This window comes from Talpa occidentalis, unplaced genomic scaffold (genome assembly GCF_014898055.3).
Source record: "Talpa occidentalis isolate TD23 unplaced genomic scaffold, MPIMG_talOcc4v2.1 talOcc4.4, whole genome shotgun sequence".
Classification (NCBI taxonomy): Eukaryota; Metazoa; Chordata; class Mammalia; order Eulipotyphla; family Talpidae; genus Talpa; species Talpa occidentalis.
Genome location: NW_023604295.1, coordinates 125508526 through 125528724, shown reverse-complemented (window position 1 = coordinate 125528724; position 20199 = coordinate 125508526). Strand labels below are relative to the sequence as shown.

General features: G+C 34.8%; 1 protein-coding gene across 24 annotated transcripts in view; it reads left to right on the top strand.

Annotated features, from left to right (window-relative positions):
- Window positions 1-20199, top strand: part of MBNL1 (muscleblind like splicing regulator 1) — a 186701-nt gene that overhangs the window by 85753 nt on the left and 80749 nt on the right. The window contains exon 1 of one of the 24 annotated variants that reach the window (XM_054701010.1): window positions 2858-2899. The exons of the other annotated variants lie outside the window; for them this stretch is intronic. The gene's annotated coding sequence lies outside the window, so the exon portion shown is untranslated. Of the gene's footprint in view, window positions 1-2857; window positions 2900-20199 lie in introns of those variants that run through there. 24 annotated transcript variants of the gene reach the window in all.

Below are 20199 nucleotides of genomic sequence, written 5' to 3'. Positions count from 1 at the left end.
ATTTGTTATATCAGTTGCAAAGAATAGACCTTAGACACTAGCAAATTAAAAAACTTCATTGCTGATGTATTTCTGTCCATCACAAGGTAGTTTCCATGAGCAAGATTTTTATTAATGAGAATAATTTGAATGCGCTATCTCAATTTTTCTCATTCTAACGTTTTCGTTTTCTCACTCCAAAATTTTATTTTCCCAAAAGAGGCTATTATTGTGAAACTTATTTTGAAAGGCACATGTATATTTTTTTCACTTTGTAATTTATAGCTGAATATGAGCCAATTAATAGTTTACCTGTGCTTTTCATGAAAAGATTGGTAGAAATGAAAATATTAAGCTTTCCGTAAAGGTGTAGAATTATTGTATTAATCAAAGTTTCCTAGAATTATTGTATTAATCAAAATTAATAGATATTCCATAGAAAAGGTACACAATTAAGTATAGGAATTTGCAGTGATAATAATAAAGATAACAAAGGCTCTGACAAGTCATGCAGGACAATACCTATTTAAGTTTATTTTAACATTGAAGATATTTATTTGACTTTCACTACCCACCTCAGGCCCAACCTCAGACATACATACACACTCTTGGGGATGGCCTTCACATGTGGCGCCACCATTTAGTCAATAACTAACGAGCACCTTCTGTGTTGCCATGCTAGCTAGGATTAGATATAATTCTGAACATATTTGTCAGGCATTTCTTCCATTAACAACAGGAAAACACGGATTTAGATTATTTGACCTTATTACTTTAGTAAACTACTAAAGTACCAATGTAATATTTATTTTTTAAAAAAACTACTAATTTTCCTTTTTCCACTGAAAATATTCCTGACATACCATCTAATCTGAAAAGCTTTATAAATGGTTTGACTCTGCTATTTCACATTGGCAATATTTACTCACTTTTTTGTCTTTTGTATTTTGTTTTTGGTTTTAATCTTTTTTGCTTAGCTTATTGAAAATGATTTTCATGAAAACACAGATCATTGAGAATATAGGTCATATATATAAACTATATATATTTTTTCCTGCTGTAAGGTCTCATTCAGTCTTTCCTTGTTGAAACCTATCATATTGACTTGATTATATTTAAAAAGTTTTATTTCAAACCAAAGTCTAGTCTTGCAAACTTGTTATAATGAAAGTATTTTGAAAGGTATATTCAGATTCCTCATCTTAGTTCCCTTAGAAAATGCCAGTTCTCTCATTTTAAATACTAGCTGCCTAGAAAGTATTTATTGTGTTGTAGTATATGGTTTACTTCATTTTGTAAAACTGTCTCAATCTTAGTGACTTATTGGACATGAGAGTTTGCCCAAGTTAAAGATGGCTTTTATTGCATATGTTATTAAGTATATGCAAATATATATATGTATATTTAAGGTGAGAGGTGGAAATCAGCCTTTCCCTACACATGATTCTTTGAGCTGTTTGACACCAAGTGAAGTGAATATCACTACTATTTTAGCTAAATTAGAATCAAGGAAAATATATGTAAATAAGAGAAGTCAACAATTACATATTTGCAGTCAAGAAATAGGCTTTCTTCTCATTTAATTCTAAGACAAGTGTAAACATTGTGCATGGTTACTATGCGTCAAGTCTTGAAAAAGTGACTAATCCTGAAATGAGTTTCATAATTTTTATTTTGATACATATTAGGGATTATTAAAGTTCTGTCAGAGATTTACTTGGTCTGACTTGATTTCATCCAGTTCATTAAAACAAAATTGTCTTAGGGTCTGTCTTCAGTGGCTGTTTAATATTTAATATTCAGTAGTCTTCTCAAAATAAGTTCCTAGGGGCTTTTAAGCAGTGAAGCTGTGCATAGTGATTAACAAGCTATAAGCATCTCCATGGAAAATACATTATTTTATCCGGATTCAGGAGAGTCTTAGACAATGAATAGTTTATCTGACAACACTTTAAAATGTACTAAGTTATCATGTTTCTTTCTTCCTCTTCTTTTTCACTTTTCTTCCATCTCTTGCTCTTCTCATCTCTGAACATTCATAGTCCATTTGTCTTTTTCTTCATGTTCTCTTATCTCATGGAATTCCTTTAGTTTCCTCTGATCATAATATAAAGTGATGTATTTGATAAAATGTTTGTTGTATTTATTAAAAAGCAATTTTTACATTTCATCTTAAAAATCTACTGAGTTTAACCTTCGGTCTTTTCATTTTTCTTCCAAGAATGGACTCCTTTATCCCCTGTGATTTTTTTTAATATTGTAAATTTCCTTATCTTAATGCAAATGTTATAATGACAGGATTTAGAAATTTTATGTTACTAGATTTTTAACCTTGAGTACAGTAAGCCTGCTATATATAATATGTCTTCCTTACTTTTCTTTCTAGAACTAGAACTCCATATCCCTCCTCAGCTGTTTTTGGCTTTCTCATGGGATGCTAGAATGGCCTCTCTGTGTATTTTGTTGCATTTCCCCATTGCTTCTTGTGTTCTGTCGGGGAATTTTGGTGATTCTTTTCCAAGCGCTCCCTGAGCTCTGTGCTAGTCATTTCCCTCCCCCCAGGGTCTTGTGCTGTGTGGTTATGTCTCCACTTCCTGGGCCCTGTCCATTGACAGAGCTTTGGGTTCCCTGATGGCTGCCTCTAAACCCTCATGAGGGCGGGAATATTCCTTCCCCTGCTGCTACAATTGAGCCCGTGCTGGCTACCAAGTTGCCCTCTACACTTGCTTTCCAAGCTTTGGCTGTGGCTCAGTGACCCTGCTATCAAAACCCTGAAGCTTTCCTAGCTCGACACTCAGTGGTAGCAGCAGGTGTTGGGATTTCTCGAGCCCCTAAGACCCTGAGAACAAGAGAATGCCGTTTGACATAGACCTCAGGAGTTTTCAGAGCACCAAGAAACCTCTCCAGAAGATATGTAAAGGTAAGATTCCGCTTTCTCTAGGTAGCTGTTCTAGAAACTAAGAAAAACTACAGCTAGGGATTTAATGTAGACGAATAGATGAGAGTATCGTTGGAGAATTTGTCTATGATATAGCCAAAAAACAAGTCTTAGATCAGGGAACTAGTTATTGAAGACACTTCTTTTGGGAAATATGTGTGATATAAACATTTTGATTCCATTTGTATTAAGCTTGGCAATGTAAAGATTTTTAAAGTAGTTTTTCCATTATTTGAAATAGAATGATGCATTTTCCCCCACTTACAATGTATTGTGCATCTAGTGGGGAAAATCTTGTTGAGAATTAAAATAGTTAAAAATAAAATAGGAATTACTTATTTACCAAAAGTCCACATTTTGTTTTATTCCCCCTTCATTAATGTTTAAAACCAGAACCATAAAATGAATATATACTCAAATTCTTTAAACCCAAGTTCCTAAATCAATAATTCATTGAAAAAGAATTGGAAGAGCAGCTTAGATCCTGGAAGAGTCAGGCACATTATTGTCCTTTGTCAAAAAGTACTGCTTAGCATTTTAAATGTTAGTAGTCTCTTTTCCTTTGGAACTTTATTTTTTATTTCCTTTTTTTAAAAGACAATTTTCCCTCTCCCCCCCCCAACTCCTACCTTTTTAGGGAAAACAAATTCACTCCATTTGGTGTAAATAACTTGGATAAAGGATCTGTGGTGTGTGTGTTTGTGTAAGAGAAAGACATGGGTGGGAGAGAGACATCAATAGCATGTGGGCATCAATAGCACAGTCATCTTTTCAGCATATAGAGTTTATGGCAACTGTGATTTAATATAATCCTTTGTTCTTGACCCTGCCTCTATTAATAGATGTTAATTGTGAAGTGATACTAGAACACCTCTGCTAATATAAGATCACTGATGACTTTATTGTCTGCTCATGTCTTTTCTCCTTTCTTTTTTGGTTCAATATGGACTTAATATTTTAATTGATTCCCTATAGTTGGAATCAAAACTAGTAGCTTATGATCACTAATTTAGGAAACCAGAAGTGGAATTAAGTTTTTAAAAATGAAATAAGAAAAATGTTTACTAATAGCTACACCAATGGAAAGTTAAGATTTATCTTTGATAGTGCATATTTAGGGTACTTATTCTTAAAACTAAAAGATTTTCAACAAAGTATTTGCACTTGAATTCAAGTTTTATTCCCTGTACACCTCGAAGTATAAGTAAATGGAATGTTTTGAAGTCTTTCTATTACATTAAATTGGGTAATTGTTTTCAAATGTAAAAACAGAAAAGGGAAATTTTAATGCTTTGATTCTTAACATTTGCAACATGTTAGCAATTTTTAAAAATGTGTGCTAGAAGTTTGCATTATTCTCAAATTGGTCTATGGAGTTCATTTTTCCTTTTTCACTTATCTAGAATTTTTATTTTCCATTCGGACAAGAAATGAAACTCTTCATACCTAGACACATCTATAAATACACACCTTTTGCATTTTAGTTAAATATTAAGGTAGATTCAGTTGAACTTAGGGACATTTATAAAATTAGTTTAAAACTAAAATTATTTTAAAATATTTTAATGGAATGTCAATTTCTATTTAGGGTATTATGGACCAAGTACCTCACATAAGCAGAATGCAAATACAGTATATTTAGAGCTTAGTGATTACTTTTTTAGGCCATACAGAAAGGTGACATGATGTCATAAAATAGTGGTGTCATGAAACTAAAGACATAAAGACACACTAAAAAACCTTTGAATAAAAAATAAAATGTTCCTTTTATGGAGACTGATACAGAAAACAGAGACTGATAATTCACAATGTCTTAAACCCAGAGCCAACATCAGAATCCAAGTCATTGATTTCTAATCTAGTAAACGTGCCTCGATGCAATGTTATTTATTACTGAAGTTGCAATGTATTTGAGGTGCAGAGCAGTGAATGCATTCTAGGAATAGAAGCGATTTTCTTCATGGTCTAGTGTATCTGAACTTGACTGATAAACATGAACTCACTTCTGCAAAATACACTGATTGCAGTTTTTAGAATTTTTATTTCTGCCTTATTTACTGTGACCTTCATTACATTAAGATTTTGAAAGACACAGTGAAAGAACCATTAAATTATTTTTGTCTACTTCACAAGGAGACCTGGGAGTATAGAACCTCTGGTCAGCCATTGATTTCCTTTTAGGATCTTGTAAATTTGGCAGTTTTCTGGAACTTTAAATCCTTGAAATTGAAAAAAATAAAAAATTGCAAATATAGGCATTTAATTGTTGCCAATCAAAAATATTAATTCACTGCTATTATTTCTAAAATTAAAATTTCATCAACTGGTAGATATGTTTATCTGTGATATCATAAAAGTAGAAAGGACTGACAGTCTCTGTGCTATAGTAATTAAATTTATGTGAAATTATTTAATATGTTAATTAAATACTTTGTGGTTATCTGATTTAGAATTATTTCAAAATCCAGATTCTCCTTGACTTGACTTTACCATGCCCAGGCTCCTTTCATATGATTCTTTTGAGGGTATAATCGTAGCCCCTATGTCCAAAGTGGATTCAAGACCTAAGAAAGACCTATAAGAAACGTGTGTAAAAATGAGAATGTAAATTCTGAATTCTCTTTTTAGGAAGTTCAATTTGAATAATAGTTGGAGTACTTCTGGAATAGAAACTTATAACACTGCTTCCCCCAAATTATGAAGTATTTACTCAATGAAAGTTTTAGAAGTGAGTGCTACTTCTCAACTTAATCCCAATCCTAATAACCCTAGAATATTCTGCTGTCTCTCAACTTATATAATTCATACACTTCTCAATCTTCACTATTAAGTTCTTCTTGAAGAGTATAAGTACTATCCATTCTGTTATGAGCAGAATGTTTATAATCCATATTGAGAAGTGTCAAATGTAAGCCTTTTTACAATATATTTCCTTTGGTGGAACAATTTTCCTGTCTCGTTAGGCATATCTATATAGGAGAGAAATTAAAGAGCAGATCTTTATTTGGTCAGAACCTAAAAGATCTCAGACTAAGTCCAGAGAGTGACATTTTTTCTACTTTAAGAAAATATCTCACTTCAAGAAAAGTATTTCTATTCATTGTGTATCTTGTTATGTGGAAATAACTTGCTGAATAAAAATGATTGAAAATTAAATGGATCTCTAATTTATTGATTACCTAATATCACCAGTTCCATTATAATAATTATTCATTCTTCACAAAAACACCTTTTGGGTGTTAGTAGTATCATTTAGTAGTATCATTTCACCTTTACAAAGGAGGAAATTGAGGCTGAGAGTACTTGAATAACTTCCCAAGATGTCACACCAGGGTTCTGGCACCTTTGGCCATATTGTCCATCTCTGAGGTCCCTATTAGTGGTGCCCTCTAACAGTGAGTATTAGTAGCCACATTTAGTCGGAACCCTTTTCTTGGCAAAGTGCCATCAGGCGCTTCTTCTTAACTCCCTCCTCCCCCTCACTGCCATTCTCTCACCAGCTACTTAACCTTAGAGAACTTACTTTTTGTTCCCTCCCAGCTGTAGTCTCACCTGCTCTGAAATATCTTGTCAAGTTTTTTTTTACGAAGGTTTAATTTAATGAGACAGTTTTCCAAGTTCTTTGCATGGTGGCTAGCATATAGAAAACAGACAATAAACTGTTGATGTTATTATGTAATTATCTCAAGGTCACACAATGAGAAAGTGGTTCATTAAGAATTCAAATCTAAATTTGTCTGTCTGGAAAAGGAAAAACAACATGCACACACACTCTTTCTGCAGGTGACAGCCACAACAATAGGAGACACACAGCAAACACTCATGCTCTTTCTGAACTATGACACTGCCTGTCATCTCTAACCATACTTTATTTAAGGTGAATAAATCATGCCACATATGCTGATTGGAAAAGTAACACAGCTTAGTGTTTAAGGAAAACTCAAAGCTTGAGACTTTAAAGTATTAGATTCTGGTCCCATGACTTACAATATGTGAGCTATTAAGTTATTTACATGAGGGCTCTTTACCTATGAAGCTTGTATGTTGTATTATTATGGTGAATAAATGCTATAAAGAACTCCCATAAATGTCAACTATTATAATAGTTCATAGAAATGTAAATATTCCTTTAAAAATACTGTATGCCCACACAGTGGGGTGCATAGCTAGTGAAATCTGTAGGATTTTAAAGATGGATAGCATCTTGCTGATGAGATGATCTTCCACTCTCCAATAATCTCTATGCTTTCTTTGTCAAGCCTTTGAACTTCAGTGGCAGGTGAGTGGAGGAAGGGGGGTATGTGAAGTACATGAAAGATCATAATGGACCCAAATAGGGATGGCTACACCCTCAGGAAGGTGGGCAAACTCTTCTTACTAGGGGCAGATGGAGGAAATAGTCCTGGATAAGCAAATGGTAGGATTATTATTTGTGTGTGTGTGATTTTCCTTTTCTTTTCTTACCTTTTTTTTTTTTATTATTATTATTTAAGCAGAACTCACACCAGCAGCTGAGGGAAAAATCTGGACAAAGTTGAGTGTCAGGGTTTGCTCAGTGCAGGGCTTTTTTGAATTATTGTTACTTAAGTGTCTGGTCTCTCAGTAGATGCTCAATCCCTTGAGGTTGAGGATGTTATTTATTTGCAATGCTTAGCACAGTCTGGGAAATAGTGGGCACTTGATGCATGTTTAATAATTAAATAGAAAAATATAAGTTCCAGAAAGGGCACAGAACTCTTTTAAGGGTCTCAAGGCCACCAAAGAGAATGGAAACAAGTCTGGAACACAGGAAGTATAGGGTTCCTGGAGCTTCCTGGGATAGAGGGAAGGATTAGAGCAGATGCTTGGGGTTGGCCTGGGAACTGACTGTACATAATCTTTGCCATGACTGGTTTATGGATCTGGCAGCACTGAAACATTCAGTGTCATCTGGTTAATAAATCTAGAAGTAAAGTATTTCACATTTTTTATAAAACATATTAAGCTGAGGATATATATATATATATATATATATATTCAAAAGCTATTGGACTCCATTTACATTCATTTTTCATGTGGTTAAAAATGATATTTCTGGAATTACAACTCAATTTTTGTGCCAGAGACTTGAGAAAAATGTATCTGTAAATATGTCATTGATGTATATACCCTTACATAAAGAAGTTATCAAAATATGGTTTTAAATATATGATATCATAAAATTGGAATTTATAACATGAACATATGAAGAAGCACTTATGCAGATATTGTAGGAAGTTCGAGTGTAATTCTAAAAATCAAAATATATGTAGAGATGATTGGTAAAAGTTTTTTTAAATTACAAATTTTACTAATCTTTTGATGTGTAGTTCTAAAAGCATCTTTCCAATCAAAGTCTATAATCAAGACATAAACCATAATAAAAAGAATAAAGAAAAAATGTAATGCTACGGTATAACAACTTACATTGATATTTAAGTGACCATAAAGGAATGTTTAAGTAATACAAATAGGTGTATTTTGCAGGGCAGATTTAGACTGAACACTGTAGTTCCTATGTTCAAATCTGGGATATAGTATGTGGGCAAGTGAGGAAGTTTGTTGAAAACTTCAGTGAGTCAAAAATATAGCCATTGTTTCCATGAACATTTGTGTCTCTTTATTTTGAAAAAAAAAAAAAAAAAAAGCCTTATGTTACTATAGTGCTTCTGTAAGGTTAAGATAGTGTGGAACTTTCCAGAGCATCTTGAGAACATTATTACTTAAGAACAATGATTTTGGAGCCAAGTAACATGGGCTTAGACCCCAGTTCTACCACTCACTGGTGTCTGTCTTTGGATAAATTATTAGACCTCTTTGAGCTTCAGATTTCTAATCTTTGTAATAGGGATAATGATAGAACCATAGACTTGTTTTGAGAATGAAGTAGATTAATAAACTTATTTAGAGTAGTACCTGGCATGCACTAACTTCTTTTTCCTCTCATCTTTCTGTTCCATTCTTTGTTTGTAACAGAAGTAGTAGTTATTTAGCCTCCTGTTTTGGGAGGGAGAGATGGAGGTGGGGTGGGTGGGGTGAGGCTAGAGGGGGTTTGGTGTAGAAAGATAAAAAATAAAGTCTAGGAGACTGTTTCTTAGCTGATTGTTCAGATGCCTGAGGTCAAATTCATGTGGCTGGGCAGAGCTGAAACTTTTAAAAGTTTATAGATGGGGTGGGGGAGCAGGGAAAGGAGGGATCGGGGTCAAAATAAGGGGATTGCAATTGAATGGGGAATATAAAAATAAAATTAAAAAAAAGTTTATAGATGAATGAAGGAAAAGAGCTGGCTAAATATAAGACAAAAATATAAGACAAAATAATCTGAAGTTAGATCTTTGGACAGTGGTGTTTGCTATCCGTTTTGAAACTTTGGTAATCCTCCCTAACTATGTTCATTTTGGTTCTTGATTTCAATGTCTTATAGTCAGAAATTTCTGCCAATATCTCTTTCAACAATTGTTGCCTTATTTTGCAAAAAATATTCATGAAATTAAGCCAGATTCATAACTACAAATGGTTTTCATTGTTTTCTGTCTTAATTTTTACCATAATTTACCATCATTTTGTGATGAACACTAAATGTTGCTCTCATGAGCACTAAAACTGAAAGTGTAATTATTATTTTTATAATGTAAGTGGTAATAATTTAAATGTATTTAGAATAATAATGGGATAAGAGGGAAAAGTTCAAACATTTTCCTTCATAATTTGTAACTTAAACAATAGTTACTTTTAAAATTTACAAATAAATAAACAAATGAATAAACAAACAAATAAATATGAAGCTGAGAGTGACTTCTGTTGCCCACATGAGTTTCGCACCTGCTTACAACAGAGAACATGAATATAATGGGAAGAAAAATAGGGTACCAAAAACAAAGAAGCATCTGCTTTTAAGGAGAAGATATTGTTTTAGAATTTGATGTGAGCAAAGTATATTATTTCTTCAAATGGCTGGATAAGCCAGTGTATATTTATTGAGTAGATTAGTGAAAATCTATGAGTGAGTGAGTAGGTGAATGAATGGATAAATTTAGTGGTAACACATTCTTCTTGCCGTTTTATTTTCAGGGAACATTATTTACTTTAAAGAACTTTCTCATTAAAAGAAATTGAGTGAAAGTCCACATTTTCTCTTGTAACAGGCAGTTTCAGTAGAAGCAGAACTTTTAAGGTTATAAAATATATTGTTTATGTTGATTGAACTACTCTAACACACTTTTAGTGCATTTGGGACTTGGTAGACGAGGAGAAACAAATCCCATGCAAAAGGACAGTTAATGCTATTCTAAAAATAAGAACTGGTCCATGTAATCATATCCTAAATAAAATAAATAGACGTGGATAAAGAAAATTACCATGGATTAGAAGTAAGTGTGTTTTCTCTATTTTCATTTGGTTTTGATGATCATTTTTATTGAAGGAACAGCACATGCTACACATTTTTACACATTTTGCCAGCATTAGCAACACCTAAAACCACTTGAAGTCTTTGGAAAAAGTGATTAGATTTCACGCTATCTTGGCAGGTTTTTTAACTGCCTAAAAAAGGTTGAGGAAACTAGTTAAATATCCTTAGGAAATTAGTGATATTAAATTTTAGGGCATTAGAGTGAGCCTAATCAATCTTACAACAGCCTGGGAACAAGAAGCTGCTTGCTGAAATAAACTGAAGCTGGTATTTGAAGAGAGGGGAGGAAAGTTTGCTGATGAGGAAGCCATCTCACTGAGCAGAAGCATTGGCTTTCCTGCCCTCTCTTGGGGTTCACTCCCCAGGAATGTGCCCCTTGTGCTAAAATAGAGTACTATGTAAACACAATCTGAAGACATTTGAAAATACTCCAATAGGGGTAACTATATAATTATTTCTAGCTGTTGCATTTATTTATCTTGGTACCAATTTATTGAGCTAGTTTTTGACTTGTGTTATTACCTACAGTGTCTTGTTTCATAGTTTGAAAAGGTACATAAACATTTAGAAAAATGAAAACATCAGTGATTTTATTCAGTGAACAGAACGATTGGAAACTTATTTCTTATTATCTTGTAAATGAATAGCTGAATGTAACATTATCTCCATGGAATGTTAAAAAATGAAAAAGAAGAAAAAGAATGGAAACTTTGACTCCTGAATGAACAACTTATCAAAACACTAGCTTTTGATTTTATCGGAGGTTCACTGTAGAAAGTTTTTACTATTTCTATATAGCCTAGAGGAAATAACTGAACTTGAAAAGCTGAATATCATTTCTGACTAATCTATTAGTCATCCTAATAATAGGAAATCATTTAGTTCTTATTTTTCATAGTAGTCCATCTTGAAAAATCAAAAAACATAGCCCACTCAAAGATATTTCAGGAAAGTTGAGGTGATGCTTTAAAAAAAATTCTTTGTATTTTAAAAGTGCACAGAGTAAATGTGCATTGTGCTACTGTTTTATTTATTTTTTGAATTTATTTTATGATTTAAAAAATTGTGTTATTTTTGGTTTATAACACTGTATGTGATTTAGGGATACAGGTTCACAGATGTATTTTACCACAGCATACCCACCACGAAAGCATCAATAATCCTCCACCATAGTTCCTTTGGAACACCACTCATTTTTCAACATACAGCTAGTATAAATTAAGCTGTAAGTGACATTGATATTTACAGTTTGAATGATTAGGGACAGTGCATTGTCATTTGCCAAGATAAGAAACACAGGTTTAGGGCCTCCCTGGTGGCCTAGGTGTCTTAGTGCTATCACCAGAAGGCCTGAGTTAAATTCCCTGCCAGGGAGCTAACCCACATATGGTGCAGCAGACCTCTCCTGTCCTGCCCGCTGCTCCCCTTAGCTGTGTCTTTCAGTAGATCTGCCTGTTCTGCTCCCTATTCTGTCTCTGGTGTATCCTTTCACACACACCCACCCCACCACCTATGGCCTTCATCCCAGTTCTTCTATAATAAATAATAAATAAATCTAAAAAGAAAAAAACAGGTTTAGAACTGATATGTTCTGTTTCTTGTTATAGAGAATAAGCTAGAAGCTGATAATTGATTAGGTTTGGGATGGTTGAGTTCACAGAAAAAAAGTTTAAAAAATCATTACATAGAATTGATAGTGCTGTGTTATAGGATAAAAATGTCCAGAGAAAGAATGTACAGACAAATCTGAATGCATCCCTCTATGATCAGCAATTAGAAAGGAGGAAAATCAAAGAAGTGGCAGAGCAAGCAGATTACTAAATAGAGAAATGAGCTTTATCAAGAAAGGCAATAGAGAAACATTTAAGAAGGAAGTAGTTATGGATGCCAAATGCTATAGAGAAGAGCAGAAATGAGAAAAGGACGTTGACTTTGGCAGTTGAAAGTACACCTTTGAGAAAGCAGTTTAAGTAGAACTGGGAGGGAGCAGGTAGAACCCCCACTGCAAACTGGATTCCAAGATGAGTCACTAGTAAGTTGGAAAATACATATGAGGGCTCAACAAGCTTCAACAACTCTATAAAGAAATTCTGTAATAAAAAGAGGTGGGTGTCAGGATGGCAATTCAGCAAAAAGAAGATTATTGCAAAGGGTGGAGGTTGTTGCTCCAATGGAAACATGTTTTGTCCACTAAAGAAAGGTCCAGGAGTCAGTGGAAAGGAAATGAAGGAAGATTCTTTAAAGTAAGGTTAATGGAAGATTCTTTTAAGAGAGAACTGGCCAAGAGGTGGACCAGACCCTTCTCGAGAGGCAGCGTGAAGGACAAGTACTCACCAGGGAGAGTCCGCTCCCTGTTGGAGTGTAGCCTGGGTGGCTCGCTGCCATGTTTGTGTATTGCCCTTTAAATCATTTACTTCAACTTTGCTTGCCTTTGTTCTATCTTGGCTATGAATTTTATGAGGGTGGGGAAATATTTTACTCATATTTACATTGCTATTTGCTTCCTTTTCTTGGGAACCCCTAATGTGCTTCAGTCACTCCCCCAAGGCAGTGAGTGCTATCAGGTGACAGGTTTGCAGCCTAATTGTCCCTCAGCACAAGCTGAGGCTGACTGGCTACAGAGTTGAATCTCAAAAACTTTCTAAAACAAATGCCTACTTTCACATGACTAAGACAGGGTATTATTTTAGATTTTTTCATAGTTTATTAATACAGTAAAAACATAAATAAACTTAGCTTAGAGCTGAGAAGTAAATGCTTCCCAAAAATCAGATAAAATATTTAACCATAATTCATTCTAGAAAGTGGAAATATCTGATTGAAAAGAAAATAATTACAAAAAGATAAAAATTTACCAGGCAAATGGTGGCTGAATGGTATGGTATCTATCATGTTGGTATTAACCAAATAAGATTGGATTATGTCATAGTCAATATGGTCTGATCTCTTTTCTGGGCCAAGTCCCTTGATCAGAATGGTTAAATAATATATTCTGATTTTTTTAGCAAAAATAATTGAAAGCAAAAGTTAAAAACAAAAGATTGTCCATCTCCCGTTTAAAAAACATCATAGGAAATACGTTAACTGTTTGATTATATTGTAGTATTTATTTTATGGTTGCTATTTTTTCCTATAACTTGAATATTTATTGAAGTTAAAAATGTGGTTTCATAACTGGGATATTTCTGAAATTTTGACTTTTTAAAACAGGTACATGTATTGTATAACAATTTCAAAAACTTTTTTTTGTATAAACATTGATAGGAGTGGGGTGTTAAGGTAATGGGCTCAAAAATCAGACTACTGGTGTTTAATTCTGACTTCAGGAATCACTAACTCTGTGATTAGGTATAAGTTACTGTAAACTGTATTTGTCTCATCTGTAAAACTGAATTGCTTGCATTACCTCCCTGAGATGATTTTGAGAGATTTAAATGAGTTGAGGTGCATGAAATATGGAAGCAGGGGCTACTAGATGAGAAAGCCTCATAAATGTTAGTAATTATGATTTTATTTTTAGAATTACACTGTAGAGATTCTGATGTACTTAGTAAATGCCTACGATGCTGCACACTTTTTTTTTTTAAAGATTCATTTATTTATGTAAGAACTGGGGTACAGGCCAGAGGCGAGGGAGGGTGAGAGAATTCACCAGAGACAGAGCGGGGAGCAGAACAGGCAGACGAGACGGACTGGAAACACTGCTGAGGGGAGCAGCTGGCGAGCTAGGGAGGTCTGCTGCGCCATGTTGGTCTCTCCCTGGCTGGCTGGAAATCGAACCTGTGCTGCAGAGGTTGCGGACAGCTTCACAGTGCTGTGCTCAACCTGCTGTGCCACCGGGAAGTCCCTGCTTATTTTCTCAGTTTCTGTTCTAATCCATTTTCTTCACCTTTTAATAAATATCAATGATCCATTTTTTTTAAAAGGGAGAGTTCCATAGACACTGGAAGTTTATGAATAACCTGTATTTTCATATTTTAGACTCAATTCTGTATTGAAAATGAAACATATCTATCTTAATTTCTAAATTCTGTAAAACAATAGTTTGTTATGTCAGCCACTTACAAACTCGATTTTATTGTTCCTGAAAATACTCAGTTTTATTTTTGGAAAAAAGAAGGAATAATTGAAGGGTGAGACAATGTATCTAAATGAGTGAAATGTGACCAGTGACAACTTTCATATAGTCATGCTTTTCATTATTTTTCACATTCATTTAAAACTGACCAGGACTCTTGTGCAGTTGAACAGACATCTTTTTTTTTTTTTTTCTTTAATCTCCCGGGAAAGCTTGAGAAGGTCCTTTAATTTCATTGGAATGTTAAGTTGAAGCACAATTTTCCCTGACCCACCTCTCTCGCATCATCTCAAATCACTCTAAAATTTAAGGTGTCCTCTCTCCCTTCCTGGGAGACTTTTACACACATCTCATTGTCTCACAATGGCGCCTTCCCATCATTCTCTCTTCTCGTTAAAGGCTTCTCAACCTTGTTTTCTTAAATAATGACTACCTGGCCTTCTAGACTTGCTTCTAGTGACAGTTCCTCTGGGGTCCAACTCCCTTGGCTTCCCCATCCTCCAGCCTGAGAGACACCCCTGCAGCGCCACGCAGGTTCCTATTGTAATTGTTTACTGATTGGAGTCCTGTGGGATGCAACAAGGACTTTGATCCTTAACTCTGTGTCTCCTGTGGCCAGTGCCATTGTGTAAATCCTTTTTGTTTTTGCCTCAATAGCTGTTTTGATTTAGAGATGAAGCTAGGGATTGTCCTTATTTCTTAGAGAGGTACCCGGACATAAACATATATTTTGTAGTATGTTATTAAAGAAATTAGTTTAAGGTGCTTGGTAGTGAGTAGTTTACTTGAAGTAAACACCCCTCCTCTTTTGTTTAAATTAATGCACAGGCAAATTTAAACTGTGTCTGATATAATTTTTTTATCTTTAATTTGAGGATGTCAGGATAGGCTGTAATTAGATAAGCAAAAAACACATAATTTCAGTAAATTATCCAAGAAAAGATTTATGTCTTGCTCTTACAAAATCAGTGCACTCCATCCTGTGATATGGGAATCTAAGTTTTCTCTATTTTCCTTCCTCATGCGACTTCTCGGGTAGCTGAGGCTAGGGTAGCGAGAGGTGGAGGAAGAGCACTAGGTTCTAATCACCCTCTTTTGCAGAAGTCAGTTAAGCCATTGTTTATACTTAGGCTCCCTTGGGTAGATTTAGTTATATGGTGCCAACTTAATCATGACAGATGCTGGAGGAGGCCTTTTGGTACTTACATAGAAAAAACACTACATAGAAACTGACCGAGTCACTGTGTGTTTTGCTTTGCTTTTTTGTTCCTATTTTTAGGGACATGATGGGATGGGTAGATTCTGAATGATTTTGGATGTATAACACTAATTCCACATCTATCTCCTGTAATAATTGGCAAATAAGGGTCAGTCTCCATAGAACTTAATCTTTTTTTGACTTATGGTCCATTTGAGAATCTGATAGGAATTACGAAACATAGTGAACACCAACACTTAACCCTAAAATCTGGCATGCAAGTGCAAGAGTTCATGAATCTCTGCCACAACACTTTGTCTTTTATGAGAAGAGAAGCGAGAATTCCAGAATGATGTGAAGTGGAAAGACTTGCTTTCATTTGAGTCATGTACCTTGTAATCCAGTACAGCAGAACAGCAGGAGCTGGTGGTAAAACATGAGCCAAGCATCAGTTTTTACAGTTTTATGAAACCATTTTCTGATTCATTAAAATGTGTGCTAAGAAAAACGATAGTATCCCTGACTTAGGCTTTATGCCCATGTACAATTTCTACAGTCTAAAACTAAAATAAACATAACTTTTTTTTAAAAAAAGATTTATTTATTTATTTATACAAGCACTGGGTACAGTCAGAAGCGCGGGAGGGTGAGAGAATTCACCGGAGCCAGAGAGGGGAGCAGAGCAGGCAGAAGGACCGAAGTACACTGTTGAGGGGAGCAGCGGGCGGCAGGAGAGGTCTGCACGCCATGCGGGACCCTCCTCCAGTGGCCGGGGCGCAGCCGGGGATTGAACTGGCGCCGCAGAGGCTGCGGTCAGCTTCGTAACCCAGCGCTCAACCGCTGTGCCACTGGGGAGGCCCAACAGATAACCTTTTAATGTATAAAACTTTTTAAAATCAAAGAATGTATTAGTCTGTTCCTCTCTGAGATCAATTAGGCTTAGTGTCCTTTTCAGTTTTTATGTGCCACCAACAGCATTAACCTGTTGTGATTTAAGTCTGTTTCCCCCTTTACAAAATATATTGACCCACATCTGCTCATTAAAAGAAACAAGTAAATGCTAGACTGTGCATATAGTCAAGGAAGCTACTTAGTACTCAAGTTTGCCTGACAAAAGATACTCCTAAAAGATGTAGTAGTTTTAGAATACCCCTCCTTTTTTTTTTTTTTTTTTTTTTAATTCTTAAGGGTCAGAAGTTCACCTGCTCATGGTATCTTGGCTAGGTGAGGTGGACCCTCTCATAGGGGATGTCCTGAAATGTATGCGGTCTGGAAAGTTGGAATTAATCATGTGGAACAAGTAATCCCTTTAGAATATTAGCTGTATTGTGGAAGTGATTTCCTTTTTACTTTATGAAATTTTGAAAGTATAGTTATTTTTGTTCTCTATCCCAAAATGGATGTGCATCAGCATGTGTATTATTTGTGTGTATTTGTATATGTACACTGTTACAGTTCTCCAGACATTTTAATGCAGAGCTATGCATTTCTTCATTGATTTTACCGTGTTTATCCTAAATGTAGTGGGTAAAGTAGACAGACAGCTTGGGGATCAGATCTTCTATCCCCAAATTCAGCATTTATTACTGATACGAACTTTAGGTTTCATTTTGGGTTTCCACATTTTCTTAGCAGAGATTATATAGCATGACTTATCTGTCTTTCTGAGCTGGGAGAATGTGATTGTAGAGAGCCCAGTGTAATTTTTGCTGTGGAGGCCCTTAAAAATGGTAGCTGAGGTTAGTGATATTATTATCTACTATTCTTCATAGTGACCCAGGAAAAAGGGCCAGAGGCAATTTTCAGAAGCTCATGATTATAGTAAAGACCATTGCTGCTTATTAATTATATGTTCCTTGGTCAAACATTTCACATCTGAGAGCTGGTTTCCTTACCTCTAAAATAAGGTAGTAGCTTCTGCCTTGCTGCCTTCAAATGACTGTTATTAGGAGACTAGAAAAGAATATTGTGTTTGTAAACATGAATGGTAGTAGTTTTGTCTGTTCTTTGATTAGTACTAGATTCTCGTCCCTGAGAGGGAGTCTCAGAAGCAGGGAAGCCACCCTAAGAATGCTTAAAAACTTACTGCATTTCAATTATGTGTCAGTTAGGGTTCTGAAAGTATTTGTGTATGTGGGGTTATTGGGGGGTGGAGTGAGTCAGGAGAAAGGATATGTAGAAAGTAGTAGCAGGAAATTGAATCTCAAATGGTTTCTTCCATTTTCCCTCTTTATTCTTGCTTCCTTAAAGTTACCACTCCCAGCAGGTCATGATTCTGGACATACAGCATTACTGATCAGGTAAATCTAATTTTTGATAATAAAATGATTAAAGAGAAATTAGGTTGGCCCATGTCATGCATTGTCCTTACATCAGAACATAAGTGGTTGCAGAGGAAAGCAGAGGACTCCAGTTGAAATGAGAAATATGAGACCCATAGAGTCCACAGAGCAGAAAACACTTAATACTTCAAAAATAAAGATAGAGTGTGTGTGTGTGTGTGGGGGGAGGTTGTGTCTGTAAATTAGGAAATAAGTATATTTAAGGCTGTATTTAAGAAAAAAGAATTATGTTAACTTTAAAATTAAATTTCATATGACACATCAATGATGAGTGTGCCTGGCATCCCATGAAAAATCAAAACGCCTATAAAGGAAATTTATTAAATTGAAACAATGTTAATTAAGGACCTTAACATTGACAAACAAGTTTATTTACTACTTATAAACTTGCCATTATCTTTGATTACTGGTATAGTTTATTAAAGATAATTTATACATTCATATTTAAACATAGATGTCTTGATGAAGATATTACAGTAATGTAAATTTACTGGCTCCTTAAGAATTGGGTAACTGATTTATGAAAGGAAAAGACAAATTATTAAAAGGAGAAAAACAGAGGTGAAAATTACCTTTTGGAATTTAAGCAACTCATTAGAATAAATGATAGAAAAGGGCAAAAGTTATTTGGAGAAAAAATATTTCATTCACTTTTTAATATCCAAGTTCAATTAGTTTTCTTCTTAAGTAGGTCTTTTTCTTTTGCTGTAAGAAATGAAGAGAATGATTTGAGATATCCAAGTGATGGTAACTCCCCCACCCCTTCTCTTTATTCATAACGATAGAATGTATTTTGCATTTTTTTGCGATTACGGCTTGTATAAGAAAGCTCTTTCAGCTGTCCTTCTAGGGAAGGATCTGAGCAACCCACATCACTCAGTGATCTCTGAATTACAAAATACCCCTTGGTTTTTAAATTAATGCATATGTTATAGAAAGATAGCAGTTGCTTAAAAGTATATTAAGATATCTTTTATTTGTTAATTTCCCTTAAAGGGAAAACAATTTCTCCCTTTCAAAGGCTACATTTAGTACTTATAAATAAAGACAATTCCCCTGGAGATTAAACTATATATCCCCAGAATAACACAGTCTTAGCTACCAGTTACCATTTGACTTCAGATGTAAACAAGAAATGATTTTTGCTTCCTTCTTAGCCAACATTGGCAGGAACTATATATACTTTGACCTTGTCACTTGGGCAGAACAAATTACATTGCATGTTTCAAAGGAAACAATTTACAAAAGGAATACAAACTGATTTGCTTATTAACAGAACATTGAACTAAATTTCCAGAGTTTTCTCCATGTCTTATGTCATTTTTATTTACAATATTATTCAGTCATATGTTTTAGTTACTATTTATCATGAGCTGTTTTAGTTAGTTCCAGCTTGTCTGGATGCTATAGATTCAATGATAAGCTATTAAATGTTTAACAACCTGCTCCCCAAGGGGAAAAATATCCCACTCAAATTTGTCATGTTTGCTAATTTCTGCAGTGGAAATACTAGCCCCCTGACTAATTTCAGGCTAGCTAAGATAAGATCACTGGATGTGGCATTGAGAAGAGATATGCATAGTAAGCTAATGCCAGTGGTGCAAACCAGCAACCCAGCACCCCCGTAGGGGTCAGCCTTGCAGAATCCCCAGGTTTCCTTTCTAGGATTTGAAGGATCTTTTCTAAGATCTTTATAGGATCTTTTAGATAAGGGATGGTTTTCGTGAAGGTGATTGCTTACACATGAGATTAGTTACATGCTCCAAGTCCTTCTGTTCAAATAGGAAATTCCTTAATGATTCACGGTGATTTAAAAGGCCAGAAATGAGATTCAGGCATTAAGCAAATTACCCCTGTTAGGTGCTTACCTTCGCTCATTTGCAGTCAGACCAGACTCAGGCTGTAAAGTCAAAGCAGAATAACACTCAGAGCATATCCCCAAGAGATATTTAGAAAATTATAATCTACGGCTGCTTGAAAACATTGGCCTTTTCTTCTGTGTCCAGCTTCTCTCAGGATACCTGCACGTCAGGTTTTTGGTAGATCCTTTTGGCTTTGTCATGGCAACCAAATACATTGTCCAACTTTACTTCTAAATGTTTAATTATGTCTAGTTTCCAATATACCTATTCTGTCACTTTTTTATTGTCTTCCCTCTAATCCTCGAGTTGGTCATTGGCCTGTGTTTATAACCTATTAATGTTCTATGTACTTCTTTTCCTCCTACAGTCTATC